We start from the raw sequence: 24,581 nt of genomic DNA, 5'->3' as shown, positions 1-24,581 counted from the left end.
GCCACTCAAATAGAGAATTACTCACATCCCAGGGGTCCATGAAGGGAATGAGGAGATGGGCGGGGTGGCATGCGATACCAGCTCAGCTGAGACCGTGAGACCTCGCAGCCTCCTGATCTCAGGCAGCATGGCAGCCGTGGAGCAGAGCAGAGCACGCAGACAGCTTGGAGACAGCCAAAGCGGGGAAGGGCTGCGTTGGTCTGGAAGAGGGAGTCGGTGGCTGTCTATCCTGGCGGAGGCAGGGTCGTTTTGCTGTATGCTGGGCCAGGGGCCAGGTTGTCTGCTAGAGTTGCTGAGCTGGGCCTGCTTCTGGCTTTGCTTGGGTTAGAGGAAAGTGGTGAAGATAAGAACGGCCCTCCTGGGTGAGACCGATGGTCCATCTAGGCCACTATCCCGTCTTCTGACAGTAACCGATGCCAGGCGCTTCAGAGGCAATGGCCAGAGCAGGCAATTGTCAAGTGATCTATCCCTGCGTTGTCTTCTGAAGTTTGGTGCTTGTTTCAGGGGCTAACTCTCAGCCCAGACACACTCCAGGGAAGGAGAGTTGGTGTTTGTGCTGAGGAGCGTGGCTGGGACTCGGACCCCCTTCCCCAGCTCTGGTTAGCGCCCACCCCCCCCATTTCAGGCTGTGTTCTGCTTAAGGCCACAGAGCCCTTGCCTTTTTTTGCCCGGTGTCTGAGAGTCAGGCCAGCTGCGGGGAATTAGCTCAAGCGGCAGAGCGCTCGCTTTGCATGCGAGAGGTAGTGGGGGACGCTGCCCGCATTCTCCGAGACTGTCGACTAAGGGCTCCTGATGAGCGTGGTGGACGGGAGAGCCGGCCATCTGACTTTTGGCCTTGCTGCCCGTAGCGGTCAGGCCGAAAAATCAAAAGCCATCCTCCCCAGGCCCACAGCCACCCAGGGGCTCCTCTGCACCAGGGCCGGCTTTAGGAAGTGCGGGGCTTGTACTCACCGGGTGGTGCTCCGAGTCTTCGGCGGCAGGTCCTTCACTCACTCCAGGTCTTTGGCGGCACTGAAGGACCTGCCGCTGAAGTGCCGCCGAAGACCCAGAGCGCCGCCAGGTGAGTAAAAATTAAAAAGGCGCCTCTATCCAGGGAAGGGATTCTCACTGGACGTGGGGCCCTCTTAGGCGCGGGGCCCTATTCGCAGGAATTGGTGGAATGGGCCTAAAGCCGGCCCTGCTCTGCACCATCTTGCCTGAGCGAGTGGAAGTGGAACCTGGAACTGAGCTGAGGCGCTGAGGGTTATTTGCTCTGCGCGCTTCACACGGAGGTAAAAACACAGGGCACAGATCTTTGAGCACAACCCTTGTCCTGAGGAATGGAGGGGGCTGCACAAAGAGAGACCGGCTCTCCCTGGCGGGGCTGAAGCAGCTCTTCACAGGGTCAGTCCCACTGGCAATTCGTACCAGAGTTTTGCCGGCCTCCTTTCCTGGCCTGGCTCCCCTCCCTTTAGGGAGACTGGCGGCCCCAAACTTCCCAGAAACCATCATAGTGAGGCCAACCTGAGCACAGACACCTGCTCAGCACCCCAGGGTGCAGCCCTGAACTCCGGCAATCAGCTACGCTCAGCTGCCCACCCAACAAGCGTTACACGCAGGAGACTTTGTGCCCCATGTGTTCAGGTCGCTCCCAGCGCCAGCTTTAAACTCCGCTGCTCAGTTCTAAGCTTTGGCCACACGGGGGCAGCCCGGAGCTCAACCAACGCCTCCTCGTTGCTGGTTGCGTTTTCCCACACCCTGCAGGCAGGTCTCTGAATCGGAGCCGAACCGTTCCCCAAATCCAGCGCTTTATCAGCAGCTTTGCTAGGAAAGTGCTGACGTCCCCACGTAAAGTAAGAGCCAGAGCGCTGTGTCCAGGATCTTCTCTTGGGCCCCTCACCGTGGTGTCTGTCAGGCGCAAGGAGAAACCAGGGAAATGTTTTCATGGTGTTTAAGGGCAGAAGGGGCCATTAGCTCAGCTAGTCTGACCCCCGAATAACACAGAATTACACCATGACACATATTGATCCCACAGACCTTAGACAGATCAAAGCGTTTCAGCCCTCAGGAAGGAGGCTAAACTGGGTACCAGAGGCAGCGAACAAGGGGCTCCCAAGGCAATGGCAGGGAACTGACGAGGTGAAATATGCCCCGATGATCCCAGCAGGCGACCCACCCCCATGCCACAGATGTGGGAGTCCCTGTTCCTCCTGCCCTTAAGAATCTCTGGTGGTAAGTGGGTCCCCCCAGTTCCCCAGATAAGAATCCTCCATGTGGTTTCCCTGGCTTCCCCTCCAGATAAGAACATTGTGTGGAGGAAGTGGGAGGAAGGTTGTCTGGCAGATCTGTAAAGGGGGACTGTGTCTCCCTGTCTGGCCCAGGCTCCTGGGAGGAAGTGATCTCAGTGTGTCTGGCTGTCTCCATTCCTCCCACCCATAAGAATCCCTGGTGTGTGGGTGCACCCTAGACCATTAAGGATCTCTGGTGGGTGGGTGTCTCTCTCGCCCTAGTCAGGATCTCTGGGGCATGGCTGTATAAAAAGAGACTTTGACTCACCCAGGCTGGGCTGCCATCATGGAACAGACCAGGTCCTTCTGTGGAGGTTTTGCGTTCCTCCAAGGACGTGATCTCAGTGTATATGGGTGTCCCTGTCCCTTCAACCCTTAACAATTCCTGGTGCGTGGGTGCGCTGGGCCCCATTATAATCCCCTCTGTCTTACCCCCCATGAGGGATCCGGTGGATGTGGGGGTTCTCCATGCTACTGGGGGTGTCTGGTGCCCCTGTCCCTCCTGGTTAATAGTGGAGTGTGTGGGTGTCCCCCAGCTCGTTAAGGATCCGTTGTGCGGATGCCCCTGTTCTTCTCATTAAGAATGGTGCAACGGAGCATATGGGTGTGTCCCCCGCCCCATGAACTAGCTCCCGTGTGTGGTTCCCCTGCCCCCATCCAGGCTCTGTGGTGTGTGGGTGTCGCTGTTCCTCTTTTCAAGATCCGTGTTGCTTGGGTGCGTCTCTAACCCGCAAGTCAGATTCCCCAGCGTGTGGGTGCTCCCATCCCCCACTCCAGGCTCTGCGGGGTAGGGGTGTCTAAAAAGAGACTGTGTCTCACTGTCTTGCCCAGGCTATGCTGCAGGGGCTATTCACAGGTACAATCCCACTACTGATCAGCACAGGAGTTTTGACCTGCTCCGTTTCCGACCTGGGCCGGTTCACCCCTCCTTAGACAACCTGGAGACCCCAAGTTTCCCCGGGATCACCATATTGTTGCTGAACTTAGTGCAGACACCCGATCGGCACAGCCTCCTGCAGCCCATAACTCCTGAGCTCAAGCGATCCGCTGACCTTGGCCTCCCCAGGAGCTGGGATCACAGGCACCAGCCACAGAGCCCGGCTTGCTTTGCAGCTTGGCAGCTGGAGCTTTAAACTCTGCTTGTGAGCTCTGTGCCTTGGTCAGATGGGGACAGCCTGGAACTGGGAAATGCTTCTGCTCCCCCCGCCCCCGTCTCATCTCGAGCTGCAGGCGCCGCTGTCCTTCCAGGTAAGAACCCGGATGTTTCGGTGCCCCCTTTCCCCGCCCAGGTGTCCGGGTATCTCTGCCCCCCATACAGAATCCTGGGTGTGTGGGTGTCCGTCCCTCTGCAGAGGATCCCGGAGTGTGGATGCCCTTGTCCCCCCCTACAACATCCTGGGTGTGTGGGTGCCACTCTCCCCCCCCCAGTAGATCTCTGGTGGGTGGGTCCCCAGGGTGTGAGTGCTCCCATCCCCCGATACAGGCTGGGGGGGGGTATAACTGGCTCTCCCTGTCCTGCCCAGGCGGTGCTACAGCAGCTGTTCACAGGGGCAGCAACCCCACTGTCACCCTGCAGCTTTAACCTGCTCCAGGGGTGACCTGCTTCACCCTCCAGTGGGAGCCCGGGGACCCCGAACTTCCCAGAATCACCTGCTTGATGCCGAGCTTAGCACAGACACCGGCTCAGCCTGGCAGGGAGCTGCCCTGAGCCCTGACAATCAGCTTCCCTCCGCCTCCTGCTGCACAGCGAGGATCCCACGTGAGAGGCTTCGTGCCCCACGTGTCCAGCCAGGTCCGTTCCAGCTCCAGCTTTCAACTCTGCTTGTGAGCTCCCATCTCCGGCCACACGGGGGCAGCACTAACGGCCTCATCTAAATTTGACCCTTCAGACCGCAGATTATAACCCAGCGGGCAGATTATAGCCCAGGAAGCCAAATCCTTCCCCAAACTGACAGCTGAAGCAGAAGATCCTTGGAAAGATCAGAATTTTGCCTTTAAAAACAAGGAAAATGTGCATTGGTCTCTTCTGTCTACAGCGAGAGATTGAAGAAACTCAATTGATTTCATTGACTGGAGGTTAAGAGGGGATTTAGTCACTGATTTTAAATACACAGTTTTAAAAATTCCCAGAGGGGGGAATATCTGATTTGAAAGGGTTCTTTAATTCACCAGACAAAGGTTGAACACGACCCCCTTGGTTTGCAGTCAATGTCACAAAACGCCAACAGGAAATTACCATTTTTTAACCGTGAGGCTAATTATCTAGTGGAACAAGTTCTGTGCAGGAATTGGTTAAATCCCCATCACTGCCCTGTGTAAATGAAGACCGCAGCTCTTGCTGCAAGACACCTGGTGTGTGGGTGTCCCTGTTCCCCCTTCAGAACCTCTGGTACATGGTGCTTCCCTCCTCCCAGTTCAAGATCCCCATCATGTGGGTGCTCCCATCCAGGATCTCTGGTGGGTGTCTCTGTCCCCCACCCCATGAACTAGCTCCCATGTGTGGTTTCCCCTGCCTGCCCCCATCCCGGATCTGTGGGTGTCTCTGTTCCCCTTTTCAAGATCTGTGTTGCAGGGGGGCGTCCCTCCCCCCAAGTCAGAATCCCCAGCGTGTGGGTGCTCCCATCCCCCACTCCAGGCTCTGTGGGGGGTGTCTGTATAAAAAGAGACCGTGTCTCACTGTCTGCCCAGGCTACGCTGCAGGGGCTATTCACAGGTGCGATCCCACTACTGATCAGCAGGGGAGTTTTGACCTGCTCCATTGCCGACCGGGGCCGGTTCACCCCTCCTTAGACAACCTGGGGACCCCAAGCTTCCCCGGGATCACCATATTGATGCTGAACTTAGTGTGGACACCTGATCGGCACAGCCCGCCGCAGCCCAGAGCTCCTGAGCTCAAGCGATCCACTGGCCTCGGCCTCCCCAGGCGCTGGGATCACAGGCACCAGCCACGGGGCCCGGCTTGTTTTGCAGCCTGGCAGCTGGAGCTTTAAACTCTGCTTGTGAGCTCTGTGCCTTGGCCAGACGGGGACAGCCTGGATCTGGGAAATGCTCCTGCTTCCCCCGCCCCTGTCTCATGTCGAGCTGCAGGCGCCGCTGTCCTGCCAGGTAAGATCCCGGATGTTTCAGTGCCCCCCATCCCCTGTCCAGGAGCCCAGGTGTCCGGGTACCTCTGCCCCCCATACAGAATCCTGGGTGTGTGGGTGTCCGTCCCTCTGCAGAGGATCCCAGAGTGTGGATGCCCTTGCCCCCCCTACAAGATCCTGGGTGTGTGGGTGCCACTCTCCCCCCCTAGAAGATCTCTGGTGGGTGGGTGGGTGCCCCTGTTCGCCCTTACAGCATCCCTGGTGCACGGGGGCCTCCCTCCGTCCCAACTCAGGGGCCCCAGGGTGTGAGCGCTCCCATCCCCCGATACAGGCTGGGGCGGGGGAGGGGTATAACTGGGTCTCCCTGCCCTGCCCATGCGGTGCTACAGCAGCTGTTCACAGGGGCAGCAACCCCACTGTCAACATGCAGCTTTAACCTGCTCCAGGGGTGACCCATGCGGGTCGGGAGTGAGGGGCAACAGCAGAGGTGAGAGTCTGGAGGTCAGGACTGGGATAGCAGGGGCTGCGGGTCGGGAGTGAGGGGCACCACTAGAGCTGGGGGGAGACCAGGGGGCTGCGGGTCGGGAGTGAGGGGCACCGTCAGAGCTGGTTGACGCCTAAGGGGCTGCGGGTCGGGAGTGAGGGGCACCAGCAGAGCTCTGGGTCTGGAGATCAGGATTGGGATAGGAGGGGCTGCGGGTCGGGAGTGAGGGGCAGCAGCAGAACTGTGAGTCTGGAGGTCAGGACTGGGATAGCAGGGGCTGCAGGTCAGGAGTGAGGGGCACCACTAGAGCTGGGGGGAGCCCAGGGGGCTGCGGGTTGGGAGTGAGGGGCACCGGTACAGCTGAAGGAAGCCCAGGGGTCTGTGGGTCAGGAGTGAGGGGCACCAGCAGAGCTGTGAGTCTGGAGGTCAGGACTGGGATAGTAGGGGCTGCGGGTCGGGAGTGAGAGACACCAGCAGAGCTGTGAGGCTGGAGGTCAGGACTGGGATAGTAGGGGCTGCGGGTCGGGAGTGAGGGGCACCAGCAGCACAGTGACTGGGGAGCTCTACGGGAAGCCCAGTCGCTGCAAGTCGGGAGTGAGGGGCACCAGCAGAGCTGTGGATCTGGAGATCAGGATTGGGATAGGAGGGGCTGCGGGTCGGGAGTGAGGGGCAGCAGCAGAGCTGTGAGTCTGGAGGTCAGGACTGGGATAGCAGGGGCTGCGAGTTGGGAGTGAGGGGCACCGGCAGAGCAGGAGGGAGACCAGGGGGCTGCGGGTCGGGAGTGAGGGGCACCATCAGAGCTGGTGGACGCCTAAGGGGCTCCGGGTCGGGAGTAGGGGGCAGCAGCAGAACTGTGAGTCTGGAGTCAGGACTGGGATAGCAGGGGCTGCGGGTCGGGAATGAGGGGCACCGGCAGAGCTGGAGGGAGACTAGGGGGCTGCGGGTCGGGAGTGAGGGGCACCAGCAGAGCTATGAGGCTGGAGGTCAGGGCTGGGATAGTAGGGGCTGCGGGTCGGGCGTGAGGGGCACCGGCAGCGCAGTAACTGGGTAGCTCAGCGGGGAATCCAGAGGCATGCAGGTCGGGAGGGAGGGGCACCAGCAGAGCTGTGGGTGTAGAGATCAGGATTGGGATAGGAGGGGCTGCGGGTCGGGAGTGAGGGGCAGCAGCAGAACTGTGAGTCTGGAGGTCAGGACTGGGATAGCAGTGGCTGCTGGTCACGAGTGAGGGGCACCACTAGAGCTGGGGGGAGCCCAGGGGGCTCCGGGTCAGGAGTGAGGGGCACCGGCAGCGCAGTAACTGGGGAGCTCAGCAAGGAATCCAGGGGGCTGCGGGTCAGGAGTGAGGGGCACCAGCAGAGCTGTGGGTGTGGAGATCAGGATTGGGATAGGAGGGGCTGCGGGTCGGGAGTGAGGGGCACCGGCAGAGCTGTGAGTCTGGAGGTCAGGACTGGGATAGCAGGGGCTGCGTGTCGGGAGTGAGGGGCACCAGCAGAGCTGTGGGTGTGGAGATCAGGATTGGGATAGGAGGGGCTGCGGGTCGGGAGTGAGGGGCACCGGTAGCACAGTGACTGGGGAGCTCCGCGGGAAGCCCAGTCGCTGCGGGTCGGGAGTGAGGGGCACCAGCAGAGCTGTGTGTCTGGAGATCAGGATTGGGATAGCAGGGGCTGCGGGTCGGGAGTGAGGGGCACCGTCAGTGCTGGGGGGAACCAAGGGGCTGCTGGTCTGGAGTGAGGGGCACCAGCAGAGCTGTGGGTGTGGAGATCAGGATTGGGATAGCAGGGGCTGCGGGTCGGGAGTGAGGGGCACCGTCAGTGCTGGGGGGAACCAAGGGGCTGCGGGTCGGGAGTGAGGGGCACCATCAGAGCTGGAGGGAGCCCAGGGGGCTGCGGGTCGGGAGTGAGGGGCACCGGCAGAGCTGTGAGTCTGGAGGTCAGGACTAGGATAGCAGGGGCTGTGGGTCGGGAGTGAGGGGCACCGGCAGAGCTGTGGGTCTGGAGGTCAGGACTAGGATAGCAGGGGCTGCGGGTCGGGAGTGAGGGGCACCGGCAGAGCTGTGGATCTGGAGGTCAGGACTAGGATAGCAGGGGCTGCGGGTCGGGAGTGAGGGGCACCGTCAGTGCTGGGGGGAACCAAGGGGCTGCGGGTCGGGAGTGAGGGACACCAGCAGAGCTGTGGGGCTGGAGGTCAGCACTGGGATACTATCCAGCCTAATGGTAAGTGATGCCCAGCTGAGCCCATGGCCAGTACGTCCTGCTCCACCCACGACCAGGCTGGGAGCCAGGACTCCTGGTTCTTCTCCCCAGCTGTGGGAGGGCAGTGCAGGCTAGTGGTTAGAGTGGGGGTTGGGAGCCAGGGTATCCGGGTCCCACCGCTGGCTCTGGGAAGGGAGTGGGGGCCAGTCTTGTGCCCCCCCCGGCTTGAAGTGGTTTCCATCCTGTGCAGGGTTTACAGGTTTGTTCACTGGCTCTCAGCACCTCCCACTATACAAATTGTCCCAGTGCCGCTGGGTCTAGTGGTTAGAGCCGGGCAGGCCGGGAGCCAGGCAGGGGCGGTGGGTATAAGGGGCCCGGGGAGGCACCTGGCCTGTGCTCCACCCAGAGGCCCTGCTCCCACTCGTCCTCTCCCCCGCAAGGCCCCATCCTCACTTCGCCCTTTCCCAAGCTCCATCCGGCCACATGGGGCCGTGTGGGGAGAGGCCGGGGGTGCAAACGGCAGAGAGGCAGGCGGGGGGGCCTTGGGGTGGGGGCGAAGAGGCACAAGTGGCAGGGCCTCGGGAAGAGACGTGAGAGGTGGGCGGGGTCAGGGGAGTGGAACAAAGGGGTCCTGAGGGGGGCGTGTGGGCGGGGCTGAAGGGGGAGTGTGGGCGGGGCTGAAGGGGGAGTGTGGGCGGGGCTTTGGCAGGAGGAGGCTGAGTGGCAGCAGGCCTTGGGGCAGGGCCACAGTCCGGGCCCGCCCAGCCTCCCCAAGTGGAGGAGTCCCACGCTGCCCATGGCGCCAGGACTCCTGGGTTCTATTCCTGGCTCTCCCCCAGACTCCCAATCTGAGCTGGTGCAGCCCATCTCGCCCTCCCTGGTGCCTCAGTTTCCCCCGTGTGAGACGGGTCCCAGTGTGAACGGCTGCAGCGCCGTGGAGAATCTCGTCCCTTCTCCTGGCGGCTCCTTGGTAGCCCTGGGGAAGCAGCCAACTGCTGCAGCCCCTGGATCCCGTCTGGGCAGCCCGGGGTGGGGGTGGGATCTGGGCAATGGGAAGAAGGAATCCCCCCTTCCCCGACCCCACCCCGGGGACATGGGGAGGCTGGTGCTGCGGGGCAGGAGTCCTGCAGCCCTCGCAGGGGAGAAGGGCAGGTTCGGCTTGGCTGCTGATGGGGCGGGGTGGGGGCACTGCTGGACGGGGGGCTCCCCCCTGCGGGGTGGAGATGGAGCACGGCCTGCTGGGAGCAGACGTCTCCTCTGGATGGGGGAGGGTGACACTGGCCAAATTGTGGGAGCCCCTGTCCCCCCCCCCAGACAAGGGAGGGGCCTCTCAGCCTTGCCGGCTCGTCTCTCTTTCACCAGGATCGGCCCAGCACCTGGCCTGGCCCAGACCCCTTCCTCAGCGCCAGCAGCTGCCCATTGTGGGAGTGGAGCGGCCGGGGTGGGGCCTCTCAAGCCCCCGCCCGGGGAGCAGGGCCGGGGCACGGGGGGGCAGAGGCTGCCATGGGGGGAGGTGGGTTGGAGAGATGTCGGGGGGTGAAGCTGGGACTCAGGGGAATGGGGCAGGCTGCAGGGAGGAAGTGTGGGGCCACCGGAGGAGCTGGGGCTGGGAAGCTGCGGGGGGACACAGCTGGGGGTAGTGGTGACACCGCAGGGGGGGCTGCTCAAGAGGCAGTGGGCTGGGGGGCAGGGCGGGAGCTCGGACAGGGGTGGGGGGGTCAGGCTATTGCGGGTCTCCCTGTGAATGGCACCAGACTGCAGGGAACCCCCCGGCCGGCAGCCCCCCTGCTGGGGGGTCTGGTCAGTGCAGCCCCCCCCCGATGCACCCTGCTGGGGGCTCTGGTCACTGCAGCCCCCCCCGATGCACCCTGCTGGGGGCTCTGGTCACTGCAGCCCCCAACCTCACACTGGAACTGGCCGGGGGGGGGGGGAAGGTTTCTTCTCGCGCTCCCATTGGTCAGGGCTCTGCCTCCTCTTCCTATTGGCTGTCTCGGGAGAGGCGGAGTTTCCGAGAGGGCGTCACGTGGCCTTGAAGCGTTCGCGAGGCGGCTCCTGAGCAGCCCAAACACCCCGAGCTCCTCCCCACTGCCGCCCATCCCCTCTCTGCCCCGCCCCAACCCCCTGAGCTCCCTCCCAGTGCCGCCCAACCCCTCTCTGCCCCGCCCCAACCCCTCCTGAGCTGCCCCTCCCCAGTGCCGCCCCTCCCCTCCCTGCCCCCAACCCCTGAGCTCCCCTCCCCACTGCCGCCCATCCCCTCTCTGCCCCAACCCCCCTGAGCTCCCCACTGCCGCCCATCCCCTCTCTGACCCCGCCCCAACACCCCCTGAGCTCCCCTCCCCACTGCCGCCCATCCCCCTCTCTGCCCCCGCCCCTAACACCCCCCCAGCTCCCTCCCCACTGCCGCCCATCCCCTCTCTGACCCCGCCCCAACACCCCCTGAGCTCCCCTCCCCAATGCCGCCCATCCCCTCTCTGCCCCCGCCCCTAACACCCCCTGAGCTCCCCTCCTCCAATGCCGCCCATCCCCTCTCTGCCCCCGCCCCAACCACCCCTGAGCTCCCCTCCCCAGTGCCGCCCATCCCCTCTCTGCCCCGCCCCAAACACCCCGAGCTCCCCTCCCCAATGCCACCCATCCCCTCTCTGCCCCGCCCCAACCCCCAGAGCTCCCCTCCCCAAGTGCCGCCCATCCCCTCCCTGCCCCGCCCCAACCCCTGAGCTCCCACTCCCCAAAGCCGCCAATCCCCTCTTCTTCCCCAAACACCCCTGAGCTCCCTCCCCCAGTGCCGCCCATCCCCTCTCTGCCCCTGCCCCAAACACCCCCGAGCTCCCCTCCCCAGTGCCGCCCATCCCCTGAGGCTCCCCTCCCCAGTGCTGCCCCTCCCCTCTCTGACCCCGCCCCAACACCCCTGAGCTCCCCTCCCCAGTGCGGCCCCCTCTGCCCCGGCCCCTAACACCTCCCAGCTCCCCTCCCCAGTGCCACCCATCCCCTCTTCTGCCCCGCCCCAACACCCCGAGCTCCCCGATGCCGCCCATCCCCTCTTCTGCTCCCGCACTCAAACACCCCTGAGCTCCCCTCCCCAGTGCCGCCCATCCCCTCTCTGCCCCACCCCCAAACAACCCCCGAGCTCCCCTCCCCAGTGCCGCCCATCCCCTCTCTGCCCCGCTCCCAAACACCCCTGAGCTCCCCTCCCCAGTGCCGCCCATCCCCTCTCTGTCCCCGCCCCAACCCCACCCCGTGGTCCCCTCCCCAGCGCCGCCCATCCCCTCTGCCCCTGCCCCAAACACCCCCGAGCTCCCCTCCCCAGTGCCGCCCATCCCCGAGCTCCCCTCCCCAGTGCTGCCCTCCCCTCTCTGACCCTGCCCCAACACCCCTGAGCTCCCCTCCCCAGTGCGGCCCCCTCTGCCCCCGGCCCCTAACACCCCCAGCTCCCCTCCCCAGTGCCACCCATCCCCTCTTCTGCCCCACCCCAAACACCCCCGAGCTCCCCTCCTCCAGTGCCGCCCATCTCCTCTCTGCCCCGCCCCCAACACCCCCTGAGCTCCCTGATGCCGCCCATCCCCTCTTCTGCTCCCGCACTCAAACACCCCTGAGCTCCCCTCCCCAGTGCCGCCCATCCCCTCTCTGCCCCCACCCCAAACAACCCCGAGCTCCTCCCCAGTGCCACCCATCCCCTCTCTGCCCCTGCCCCCAACACCCCCGAGCTCCCCGATGCCGCCCATCCCCTCTTCTGCTCCCCACTCAAACACCCCGAGCTCCCCCTCCCCCAGTGCCGCCCATCCCCCTCTCTGCCCCCTCCCCAACCCCCCCCGAGCTCCCCCTCCCCCAGTGCCGCCCATCCCCTCTCTGCCCCGTCCCCTAACACCCCTGAGCTCCCCTCCCCAGTGCTGCCCGTCCCCTCTCTGACCCCGCCCCAAACACCCCCTGAGCTCCCCCTCCCCAGTGCCACCCATCCCCGTCTCTGCCCCGTCCCCTAACACCCCCAAGCTCCCCTCCCCAGTGCCGCCCATCCCCTCTTCTGCCCCCACCCCCAAACACCCCCGAGCTCCCCTCCCCAGTGCCGCCCATCCCCTCTTCTTCCCACCAAACACCCCAGCTCCCTCCCCAGTGCCGCCCATCCCCTCTCTGACCCCGCCCCAACACCCCCTGAGCTCCCCTCCTCCAGTGCCGCCCATCTCCTCTCTGCCCCGCCCCAACACCTCCCGAGCTCCCCGATGCCGCCCATCCCCTCTTCTGCTCCCGCACTCAAACACCCCCGAGCTCCCCCTCCCCAGTGCCGCCCATCCCCTCTCTGACCCCGCCCCAAACACCCCTGAGCTCCCCTCCCTAGTGCCGCCCATCCCCGTCTCTGCCCCCATCCCTAACACCCCCAAGCTCCTCCCCAGTGCCGCCCATCCCCTCTTCTGCCCCCACCCCAAACACCCCCGAGCTCCTCCCCAGTGCCGCCCATCCCCTCTTCTTCCCCAAACACCCCCTGAGCTCCCCTCCCCAGTGCCACCCATCCCCTCTCTGCCCCCGCCGCCAACACCCCCGACCTCCCTTTCCCCTCTCTGCCCCGTCCCCAAACACCCCCGAGCTCCCCTCCCCAGTGCCACCCATCCCCTCTTCTGCCCCCACCCCAAACACCCCTGAGCTCCCCTCCCCAGTGCCGCCCATCCCCCTCTTCTGCCCCCGCCCCAAACACACCCCGAGACTACTCCTGGTTTTGGGAGGGGAACAGGAGAAAGGACAAAAGAAGCAAGAGACAAAGAGAAAGGAGGGAGGGAGGGATGGAGGAAAAGGTGAAACAAAAAGGACAAACCTTAATGTCCCCACTGATTCTATGGGACAAAATCCCAGGTGCGCAATAAAATTCTGCCTCCTTAAGCTCGTGTTTTCCATGCCTAGAATTCAACTGTCACCAGATGGATCAGACTGAACAGGTTTCAAACCTCAAGGAGGCTCTTACCTTCTAAACAGGGACGGCTGTTTTCTAGTAAAATCACTAAAAGGGAAGGAGAAAACTCAAAAGAGGCTCCTCCTGGTGCTCACGTCCATGAACCCGAATACTCTCTCAGTCCTCAAAGAGAGACCTGGAGAAGGAGACTTGCTGAAGCAAAGCCACAGGGGTCTCTGAGGTTTCCCTGGCCCCTCGTCCCTGTCCTGCCTGGCTGATGTCAGCATCTCTCTGTGAGGTCACCACCTCCCCACCACCTTTGACCAATAGTCTGAGGTCCTGCAAAAGGCCTTTGTGATGTCACTGCCACACCCCTCCCTTGCTGGGCTAATGTCCTGCCCCTGGACAGGCACTTGGGAGGTTTGAGCTACTCCCTGTGGATCACCCCACTCAAGGAGCGTTCGTTCTAGGCAGCAAGCCGGCTAGACAGGAAAACATCAGACGCTGCTCCCAATGCTACATTCAGCTTTTCAGAAATTAGTCGACTTTATGGCCAGAAGAGACGATTAGAGCATCTAATCTGACCACTTGAGGATCACTTGAGCTGCAGTCAAGTCTACCACTGAGCTATACCCCCACAATGACCTGAGTAGGGAATCGTGATTTTCAGGACTTTGAAGGACAAACCCTGATTCATCGAGCTCCTTTGCCATTCCAAGACCACAGGTGGTTTTAAAAATGGGGTTTGATTAAACTTCTTAAATGTGGTAAACACCACAGCTTGCACACCCACCGATATAGCTTCTCCCACTGACATAGCTGCCACCTCTTGCAAAGTGGATTAACTGCACCCACAGGAAAACTCTCTCCCATCAGCATAAAGCAGTGGTTCTCAAACTGAGTGTCAGGCCCCCAAAGTGGGACGTGACCCTGTGTTAATGGGGTCACCAGGGCTGGCATTAGACTTGTTGGGGCCTGGGGCTGAAGCCAAATGTCTGAGCCCCACCACCCAGGGCTGAATCCCTCAAGCTCTGGTTTTGCCCTCCCCTAACTGGGGGAGGGCTCAGGCTTTGTTTCCCCTGCCTCTACCCCGTGTGGAGGGGCTTGGTTCCTCTTTCCAGGGCCATGGAGTAATTTTTTTTTTGGCAGAAGGGGGTTGCAGTGAAAGGAAATTTGAGAAACCCTGGCATAGAGCCTCCGAATATGTCTAGACTTGGCTCCCTGTGGCAGATCAGACACTGAAAGTACAGCCATGGAGACACCACACACCAGCCTGGCCTAGCAGGCAAGAATCAAACCTCCACAGAAAGACGCCTGTTGCTTTCTAACCCATCTCCCTAAGCCCTCAGCCACCACCACTTAACAAAGGGGCTTTTCTACACGATGGTTCTGGTCTCACTGAAGGGTCATTTCCAATTGTTTGCTCAGACCAGCATTAGGGAAAATGGTGCCCTGGGCAAAGCTTGTACTTTGGCACTTCCCCATTGCCCCTGGACGATCCCCACTCCCCCTTTACCGCTAGCTCCTGCACTCCCAACCCTTGCACCTCCTTCACCCCTAACTCCTGCCCCCTCCTGTGCCCCCTTTGCCCTTAACTCCCTGGGCCACCAGCCATTGCCCCTCTCCTGCAGCCCCTTCACATGGCTCCAGTGCTGGGGGCCCTGCACTTGTTCTCCCTTTCCCTGGGCTTTGGCATCACTAACCCCTGCTTAGCGAGTAGGGTTCAGTGGTTCCCAAAATGTGGGGCATGACTCCTAGGGGGACACAGAGGAACATTCATGGGGGCACCTCAGGGCCTGAGCCAGCCCCCATGGAGGGAGCAGCACTCAGCCCCACTCTGCCCCAGCTCTTCCCCAACCCCACCCTCAGCCTGGGCCTCTGGCTGCCAGCTCGGCCTCGACCCCCTTACCCCTGTCTGCACCCCTCTCCCCAGCAAGCAACAGCCCCACTCCCAGCGTCGGGTCTTGACTGCAGCTTCCAAGGGGCCACAGCCATGGCTAAGAGGGCACAGTGTGAAATGTTTGGGGACCACTGGTTTAGGGTGATGTTCTCAATCACTTGTATGAAGTCCAATAAAAGCTATTCCTCACCCACCCCTCCATCAGGACGGACTAGGTATGTTCTGTTGCCCTTCACTCATGCAGGAAGGATAATAACATTTCATTCCATTCAATCCTGAAGTGATTTGTAACCCACCACCAGCCGAAACTGGTCATTTTGGGAAAGCGGCCCCATCATGCTGCATACCTAGGCAGAGTAGGTGTGTCTGTGCAAACACGGTCTGTTCCTGAAGTCTTTCCCCCAGCTCCTCACTAGATGTGAGGGGGGAGCTCATTCAGCCCCTGCTTCTGCGTAGTATTTAAAAACTCCTTATTGTCCCTAGCTCTGCTGGCCTTAGATTTCTCCTCCTGTCCCTTTTTAACAGCTCAGATGAGGTGGCCGAGTGGTTAAGGTGATGGACTGCTAGTCCATTGTGCTCTGCATGCATGGGTTCGAATCCCATCTTCATCGGCTGCATTTAGTTTTCACCCCTCCTTTGTAGACAACCATCTCCCGCTTTGGTACAATGACAGCTCAAACAATCTTGCTTCTTGCAAACAAAAACCTTCTCAGAAACTCGGAACTCCCTTGCTTTAAATAAAATGTCTAAATCCCAGATTTCTTTAAAAAAGAAATTCTCTAGTGCTGTATTTCTTAGTTTTTTTCTCCAAAGGGAACATCCTCATCTTCTCCCCCAAACACCCTGGGACCTGCCCAAATTATTAAAATACCCTCAACCCAAGCAAGGCCAGAGCAGTGAACCAGAGCTAGTGTCTAGGCCAAGCTGTTCTGAAGGAGGCAACTCAAACATTTTCTCCCTGCTTCCCTTGGCAAGGTCTGACTGAGAAAACAAAATTGCCCAAACTGAAAATTTTCTGCTGAAAAACTAATACTAGTCTGTTTGGGGACTTTGGTTTGCAAGTATTATTGTTATTATTCTCTTCTGATTTCTGAATCAGTTCAGTCTTTGTCCTCCAGGTGTGTTTCTAGCTGCTGAGTTGTGGGGGAGAGAGGCCAAGTCATGATGTCTCTTCCCCTCTTTCATAGTTTCTTCCAACTTGCTAGGAAGCTCCTTTGTTACCATGTGACTCAAGCAGTGTCCATTGTTGCTGTGCTATCTCGGAGAAGCCTGCATTGTACACGGTTCCTGGGATAGTCCTTGGGAGTGTGGATCCCTTCAATGGGCCAGCAGCGAGTCTGGCTCCTCCCTTGTCACACCTGAAAGGCTGGTGGGGAGGCATTTCCCAACCTCATAACATATCTCAGTAACGCACACAGAGCAAAACTTCATAACTTCCCAACCAATGCTACACACACAATCCAACCCGATATTAATGTTCAACAGATCAAGACTTTTGAAATGATACGTCACAAGGCAGACTTTCAGCAAACCATGTCATCATTATATGAGAGTGGTGAATATGGGGCTTCCAGGTGCTGCTCTGAGCACAGCGTGCCACACCTGGGCTTATACTGCAATGGAGACGTACCCTTAGAGTCCATCTCTCCTGGGATAAAGATGGCCCACACCTGACTCTCTGTCAATCCCCACTGGGCCCTGAGAAGTGTTGTTCGTGTTTGTATTCTATAAAGCAGAGGAGCAGATGAAGTTTTGCTCCCAAGGTGTGTGTGTGATTCTTTGGACAGGTCTACACTACAAAATTAGGTTGTTGTAATTACATTACTTAGGCTGGCAATGCAGTTCTATCAAGCTAATCCCGGTGTAGATAGTGGCTCAGCTGTCAGAACTTTCTGGAGCTATGAAAGGGGAGGGGCCCATGGCTCTGTAGCAGGAATGCAGGGCAGGCGAGTTCACGGCAGGCATGGTGGGATACTGGTGGAGGCCAGTTATGGTGATATAATGACCAGCAGCATTTACACTGACATTTGTCACTTTAAGTTTGCTGCAAAAAGCACTAGGCATCTCATCGAGGTGGTTTTATTTTGTCACCAAAACAGGGCAATTTTGTCGCCAGACGTGGTATTGCAGTGTGTGCACCAGCCACAAGCTGCTGACCGAGGAGCGTTGTGTGTTTTTCACACATCTGAGCAATATAATGATGCTGAAGTAACCTTGTAGTGCAGACCTGGCCAAAGATTCATTCTCTCTCTCTCTCTCTCTCTCTCTCTCTCACACACACACACACACACACACACACACACACACACACACACACAGCTTGCAAGGAAAACCTCACCTGCTCCTCTGCTTTGCAGAATCCAAACACAAGCAAAGCTTGTCAGGCCCCAGTGGGGTTGGCAGGGAGTCAGGTGTGGGCAGACAGTGTGTTGTTGCCACAGGCAGGCACCATGGCTTAGCTGGCTAAAGCACCTGTCTTGTAAACAGGAGATCCTGGGTTCAATTCCCAGTGGTGCCTTATTGACTAACCTTTGGGCAACCTGGTATTGGCTACTGTGGGAGGACAAAACACAGAGCTCTTTGGTCCAGCCCAGTATAGTTGTTTAAATTATACTCACAGGCACTGATAACAGACTTACTGAAAGTTTGGGAGTTAAGAGCTGATAGGTCAGTGTTCCAGCCTGTCACAGATGATCCTGCTTCCTTCTGGGACAGGGGCAGGTCTGGGCTTTCATGCTGAATGGCTCATTGTGGCTGCCAGAACCTGTGGGCAGCTCATTTAGTTTACACCGAGGGTTGAGTCCTGCTTTGTGCACCATGTGTGAGAATGAAAATCCTAAACCACCCTTTGAAATAACGAATGCAGCAAGACGTGTTATTGTCCCTGCCCCAAAGCAGACAGAACAATGGAGAAATGCCATCGAGTCCAGGGTAATACTCCCCTGCCATTTTACCTTGTTTGCTTGCTAAACTCCCTCCCAACCTTGAGGGCTCCCAGGCCCGGTATTGAGACTGAGCCGAGATGTCTACACTGCAAATTTACCACCCCACAGCCCTAGCCTGGGAGCCTGCACTGGCACGGGACAACGCTGGGTGTTTCATTGCAGTGTGGACACAGCCTAGCATTATGTCTACACTGCCATTAACACACCCAAGCCACTATTCTCAAACCCTGGGTCAGTTGTTTCAGGCTTGTGGGGCTTGTGCTGCAGGGTTATAAAATAACAGCGTAGACACTTGGGCTTCAGCCCAGCCTCCGAGACCCCACGAGGGGTGAGGGTCTCCGAGCCTGGGCTCCAGTCTGAGCCCAGATGTCTACGCTGTAGTTTTTAGCTCCACAACCTGAGCCCCAGGAGCCCAAATCAGACCATCCAGGCCAGCGGGATTTTATCACAGTATAGATGCCCTCTCAGGGTATGTCTACACTGCAATGTAAGCCCAGGGTTAGTAGAAGTCATGTCAGCAGCCCCAACACATAAACATAAACCATGAGGGAAAGACCCACCCCCCAGATAAGCTGGACAGTGTCCTTCTCCCTACGGTTCGTAAGTCCAGCAACCAAAAGTCCTTTAACATGAGCCATCCCTTCTCTGCACCCCACTCACAGCTGTTGTCCTTAGTCAGTGCAAGCCCAGAGATGCCTCTGTACAGTTCACCTGCCAGCCTGGGTGGAAAAGGGGGAAAATAAGAAGGCCCCGTACTCACTATGTTGTCTAGGGACTCACTCATTCCTCCACAGCCACCCTGTCCTAAAGTTGGTCTAACACCTAAATTTTAGTATTGGGACCTAGACCCCAGCCCCCTTGGCTTTGGAACCCCTGTCCCCTGCCTAGCAAGTGCTATTGAATTGAGGGTGAGTCCCTCAGTCGGGGTCTGCCAAGCACAGTTGTGTTCCCCTCGATTCACACAACAAGGATAACAACCCTTTATTTCTCCTGCCCCTATAACATGGAGACTGGGATCCAACACCAGCCAAAAGTGATCATTTCAGCAAGCAACCCGACCTATTTCCAACATACTGTAAAATCCACATGCAGACTCATACATGAAACCTTGCAAGAAAATCTTCCTGAGGGGGTCTGAAGCACCTGCTGCTGGAGGGAAGGAGGGAGCTGTGGGTTGGGATTGAGGGGCTCTGGGAATAGGAGAGGGCTGTGGGTTGGGACAGAGGAGAAGGGTGAAGAGGAGCAGGCTCTGGTTGGGAGTGAGGAGCACTGAGCATAGGAGGGACTGAGGGTTGGGACTGAGGGGCACTGGGAAAAGAGGGGACATGGGTTTAGGCTGAAGAGCATCCTCATTTGGGGATCCAGAAGGACAGGGGAAGGCAGCAGGTGATGCTAATTCCTTAGGGACATTCTGTTGCTTTGTCTGTGTGTGTCTGTGCAGGGAAGGAACATGCTCTATGCCCAGAGGCCTTTATTCCTCCAGGCTGCAAGACAGAGGGGCTGTCAGGAAGTTGCCCCTTCAAACCCACACACAAAAAGGCCCTTCTGAGGAAAGGGAAAATCCTGCAGAGAAAAAGTAACATCAAAGAGGATGTGAGAAAGACAGTTTAAGATCTTAGTGAATAGTTTATCACCTGACCAGGGACTTGAACCCTGGACCCTCAGATTAAAAGTCTGATACTTTGCCAACTGAGAGAGCCAGGCTCATAAAGCAAAATGGCAAGCTGGTGCAGAGGAGAAACTAGTCAAGAAAACAAGAGTGGGAAACAATAGGGGAAACCTGCTGATCTCTCTGGCCTGGTCAACACTACGAGTTTATATTGAATTTAGCAGTGTTAAATCGCATTAACCCTGCACCCGTCCACACAACGAAGCCCTTTATATCGATATAAAGGGCTCTTAATACCGGTATCTGTACTCCTCACCGACGAGGGGAGTAGCGCTGAAATCGGTATTGCCATGTCGGATTAGGTTTAGTGTGGCCGCAATTCAATGGTATTGGCCTCCAGGCGCCATCCCACAGTGCACCATTGTGACCGCTCTGGAAAGCAATCTGAACTCGGATGCACTGGCCAGGTTGACAGGAAAAGCCCCATGAACTTTTGAATTTAATTTCCTGTTTGCCCAGCGTGGAGCGCCGATCAGCACAGAATCAAAAAAGAGCTCCAGCCTGGACCGTATGGGAGATACTGAAGCTGATCTCTGTATGGGGAGATGAATCTCTTCTATCAAAACTCTGTTCCAATAGACAAAATGCCTAAACATTTGAAAAAATCTCCAAGGCTATGATGGACAGAGGCCACAGCAGGGACTCAATACAGTGCTGAAACTTAAGGAGCTGAGACAAGTGTACCAGAAAGCCAAAGAATGAAATGGATGCTCACGGAGGGAGGGGCGACTGACAACTGTAGCTATCCCACAGTTCCTGCACTCTCCGAAAACCATTTGAATTCTTGGCTGAGTTCCCAAAGCCTGAAGGGTCAAAAACATTGTTGCGGGTGGTTCATGGTATATGTCATCCCCCTGACCCTCCCTGCCCCGTGAAAGCAAAGGGAAAAAAATAATTTCTCGCCTTTTTTCAATGTCACCGTATGTCTACTGGATGCTGCTGTCAGACGCGGTGCTGCAGCGCTACACAGCAGCATCCCCTTCCCTTCCCGACGGCAGACGGTACAGTAAGACTGGTATTTGTCATCGTCGTCCTGTGAGTGCTCCTGGCTGGCCTCGGTGGGGGGGGGCGCCTGGGCAAAAATGGGAATGACTCCCAGGTCATTCTCTTCTTTAAGCTTTGTCTAATGGAGATTCAGTCTTGCCTGGAATATCACAGCAGCTGAAGGCTGACTTCCCCTCCCCCTTTGATCTCTACTTGCAGAGGCAATAAAGTCAGTGTTGTTTCAAACTCATGCATTCTTTATTACTTCATTGCTCAAATAGGGGGGTAACTGCCACAGTAGCCCAGGAGAGGTGGGGAAGAATGGAAGGACTGGGTGGCGTTGTTGCAGGGGCACCCCCTAGAATGGCATGTAGCTCAGCATTTCTGCAGGGTTTCTGGGGCTCTGACCCGGAGCGGCCATTTGCTTCTCTGGTTCTCTTGTAGGCTTGCCTGATAGTCTAGACAGGACTGCAGGACTGACTCTCCCTTTAGACAAAACGTAAAGAAGGGAATGACCTGGGGACTCATTCCCATTTTTGTCCACGCGCCCCCAGCCAACCTTACTGTTGCCGGCCCAAAAAAGGCCTGAGGCAGCAAACAGTGGTTCGTTGCCCGGTGTGCGTCGCACTAATTATCACACCAGGGTGGAGAATGCAGAAAAAGTTTATTTGAGCTCAAGTAAGGTGCCAGGGAGGTATTTACAACCTCAAATCCTGGACACAGAGATACAAGCTGTGTGTCCTTCTTATACATGATTTCAACAAGGCATTCTCATTACCCCCATTGCCCACTCACCCCCTTCTCCCTTCTAGTCCTCCCATATAATAGGCACTTTGTATAGTTAACAATTACATCAAACAGATTAAATCATTCTTGACAGCAAACAATTCATCTTGTAACTTTTCAAGGCTGTTACCTTGGTTTACTTCTGAATTTATTACCTTGTCCCTCCTCCCCTCTTTCTAAACTAAACAGGAGATAGTAAAAGGGGCCCTATCTTCTGGTGTCTTACACTGATAAGGAGCAGTTACACATTCCATTCTAAATGCTGACTTAGGAATTCAACTGGAGTTTAACATAAAGGGACTCTTAGACCAGCATAAAATAACTTTGGTCCATTTCAGGCCTGGTACAGAAAAGCTTCATTAACACTGTGTTTTTCTACCCTCCTAAGTTATCTAGGGATATGCCTAATGGCACCAACAATCCCCCCCTTTGAGAATACTCAACAAACATTTGGCTGAGTTTTCTCATACTTTGAAGACAAAAACAACAATTAAACTCTAGGGAGCTGGGGTATTCAGTTCCACATTCATCCTCCCTATGGACCCGGTAGGATTCGGTATGTGGAAGCCCACACCCACCCTAACCGGTCCACATGCCTGGAAGGAGCATTGTGAATGTCCATACTTCCATCCAGAAAGTGTCCAAGTATGTCATCCCCCTGACCACAGATCAGATGGTTCCTGATAGTCTGTAAGGGCAGTGGGCCAAGTCTGGTGCTCAAGATCCATCTAAATATACCAGATCCCACTGCAATACCTTCCCAGTCTCAGTGATTCTCAATACCATCTCTGTCAGCAACTTCTGGGTCATAGAACTAAGGGTGGAAATGACATGTAACCCACCAACTCCAGCTTGTATTCGGGATAGCTGAGCTTTAAAAATAAGGCTAGTGGCCTTTTTCTAGGTGGCCCAATTTCTTATCATGTTCCCAGCTTTTAAGAATATTTCAAATGGTTGCTATATTATTGGCCTGAGTCCACAGAGATCTGGTCAATTCCCTCTTCTTGCAGAGGAAACAACTTAGGCTCTCTGTTGTACTAATCTAATGGCAGCCCCTTGTGAGCAATACATGCTGGAGGATTTATCCAAAACACAGGGTGCAGCCTGTAGAATAAACCCCAAAATCTAATCAATACCACAGTCTCAAACAGGGGTCCCACAAATTTCTTCCTGCCAGTGTATAATTCTTGGTTTCTACACCAGGGTCAGTCCTTAATGTCCTTTTTGGTCAGGAAATTCTGGATTCTGACACTGCACAACGCTGTTGGTGGTCACCAGGACTTAATAAGGGTCTTTCCAGCATAGAGCCAAAGCAGTCTTTCGCTGGTGGAGCTTTACATCAATCCAGTTTCCTGGTTCCAAGAGTGGCAGGCCTCCTAGGGTCTTTATGTAGTTTGTCTTTACCTGTGAAAAAGAAACCTAACACATTTCATGAGTGCCTGTCAACGATTTGCAGACTCTACAGCTGTGTGGGCACATTTAATTAAGCCCCCCTTGTCTTGGTTGTTAGCTAAGTCTTAGCTGAGAGCAGTGTCCTGAAATGGGGCTAATGCCCTATCTTTAAACTCAGCATGTTAGCTATTTTTCCTCAGTTAACTCGTTCTTCTTCCTTTGTCCTGTCTGGCTTCTTTTAACCTACAAAGGAAACTTAGCCTTCACTTATACATCTTTTTCTAACAATGAACACATATACATTGCCTTTATACAGTACATTAGTCTTATTATTTAAAGTTTGTCACATCTATCCTTTTACTAAAATAACTTTTTCCAGAGCTTTGGGACAACAAGTTAGGACAAGCACACCCACTTTAACGAGTTTATTTCATAGAGCCTCTAGTCCAATAGTTTCCCACCATCCCCAGCCCTCTGGCTAGAAATCTGAGATAGCCAGAAGGATCCAAATACAATATGGGAGTGGGTTAACTTTCCATATCCTTGCTTCCAAAAACTATTAGTATGCAAGTTTTACTAACAATTTTCAATTAAAAGATTTGGCCAATAAAGTTTCTCTTTCTCTTACTTAAGGAGATGTATTAGACTTTAGTATATCACATTTTTTCCCAATTTATCCAAGCACTTTGTATTCCAAGTTGAACAAAACAAGTATCTGTATTCCAATCCAGACTATCCCATAAACCAAATAATTTTTGGCCACAAGACAGAACATAAAACACAAAACATAATTTTTACTGTGCCATCAAAGGCATGGTATGTTGAATGCTGTTCAGCTAGCATCAGTTTTCTCTGATTATCTGAAAGACAAAAACAGAAGTCTACCCTTTCTGGGCAATCAATCATCACTGAAAATATACAAGTACCTTAGTTGATCTCAGGCAAAACAGGGGAATTACCCCATATTTTCATATATATATATATTTCATAGGCAGCTTAGGTCTCAGTGACTTCTACTTTATCAGTTAGATAGGAAGCATCTGTATTGATGCAAGTTGACTTGCTCTTTACTTTTAACTCCTGCTTTTAAATACTGAAAGAAAACATCACCACTTATAGTGCCTTTAGAACCTAATAAGATTTCAATTACATAGCACTATATACATTTTTTAGATAATTCAACTAAATGGGTCATAACCAAATGATTGCAATCTAATAATTTCTTTGCCTGAATTTATTTACAAACATTTCAAAGACACCAAGAATTTTTCTCTTTAGCATTTTTACAAAGTTCAACTGCTGTTCCCTCCAGCAACTATGGAGTTAACTTTTCACACTGCCTTAAAATCACTCACTTGTTTTCTCCAACAACCACTTTTCTCAACTTAAATCACTATTACAAGTATCCTCCTGGGTATTTGAAATCCCCATGTTTATACCTATGTACTCCTTTCTTCTACTAGACCCTCAAAAGTTTCCAACCCGTTTTCCAATCTCTCCGTCTGTTGCTTGCCTGCCTGGGCCTGATCCTTCTTTCTAGCTGAACCATTCTTTCCCTAGACACCAATTTGCTCCACTGCCAGTTTTAACTAAGGGGGTTGGTTTCTCAATTAGCCCCACCCTTCTGGTCCTTTTCCTAAAACATTTGAACTCACAAGACTACCCGAGTCCTCCCTTGTGAGGCTTGCCACCTGGGCAAAACACATGGCCCACTGGTGTTTAATCATTTAATTTCCCTTTGTAGCAAACACACTGCTATTACGGTGTATGCTGAGCACAAATAGTTAAATTTTGGCAAGTCCCTGAAGGACTGGTACTTGCTTAGCCAGGGCTTCCTTTTCTAACTGGATATCCTGTCTCAAAACCTGCAACTTGCCCTGAGCGCAGGTTTGAGTTGCTGTCTGGGTCATGATCTATGCTCTTAATTGCTCAATTCTAGTTATCAAGTACATATTTGTTCTTTTTCTCCAACTACTCTATTGCCCAGTCCTGCTGTAACTGGGGGT

At 56.0% G+C, this 24,581-nt stretch overlaps 2 non-coding genes across 2 annotated transcripts; both read left to right on the top strand.

Moving 5' to 3' along the window:
* Positions 1 to 15,328: 15,328 nt before the first annotated feature.
* On the top strand, positions 15,329 to 15,410 carry TRNAS-GCU. The gene has a single exon. It is a non-coding gene; the product is annotated as a tRNA-Ser (tRNA).
* Positions 15,411 to 17,243: 1,833 nt separating this feature from the next.
* TRNAT-UGU lies at positions 17,244 to 17,317 on the top strand. The gene has a single exon. It is a non-coding gene; the product is annotated as a tRNA-Thr (tRNA).
* The last annotated feature ends 7,264 nt before the right edge of the window (positions 17,318 to 24,581 follow it).

Source organism: Mauremys reevesii, linkage group 12 (assembly GCF_016161935.1).
Source record: "Mauremys reevesii isolate NIE-2019 linkage group 12, ASM1616193v1, whole genome shotgun sequence".
NCBI classification, from domain to species: domain Eukaryota; kingdom Metazoa; phylum Chordata; order Testudines; family Geoemydidae; genus Mauremys; species Mauremys reevesii.
This window is presented reverse-complemented; position numbering and strand designations above follow the sequence as displayed.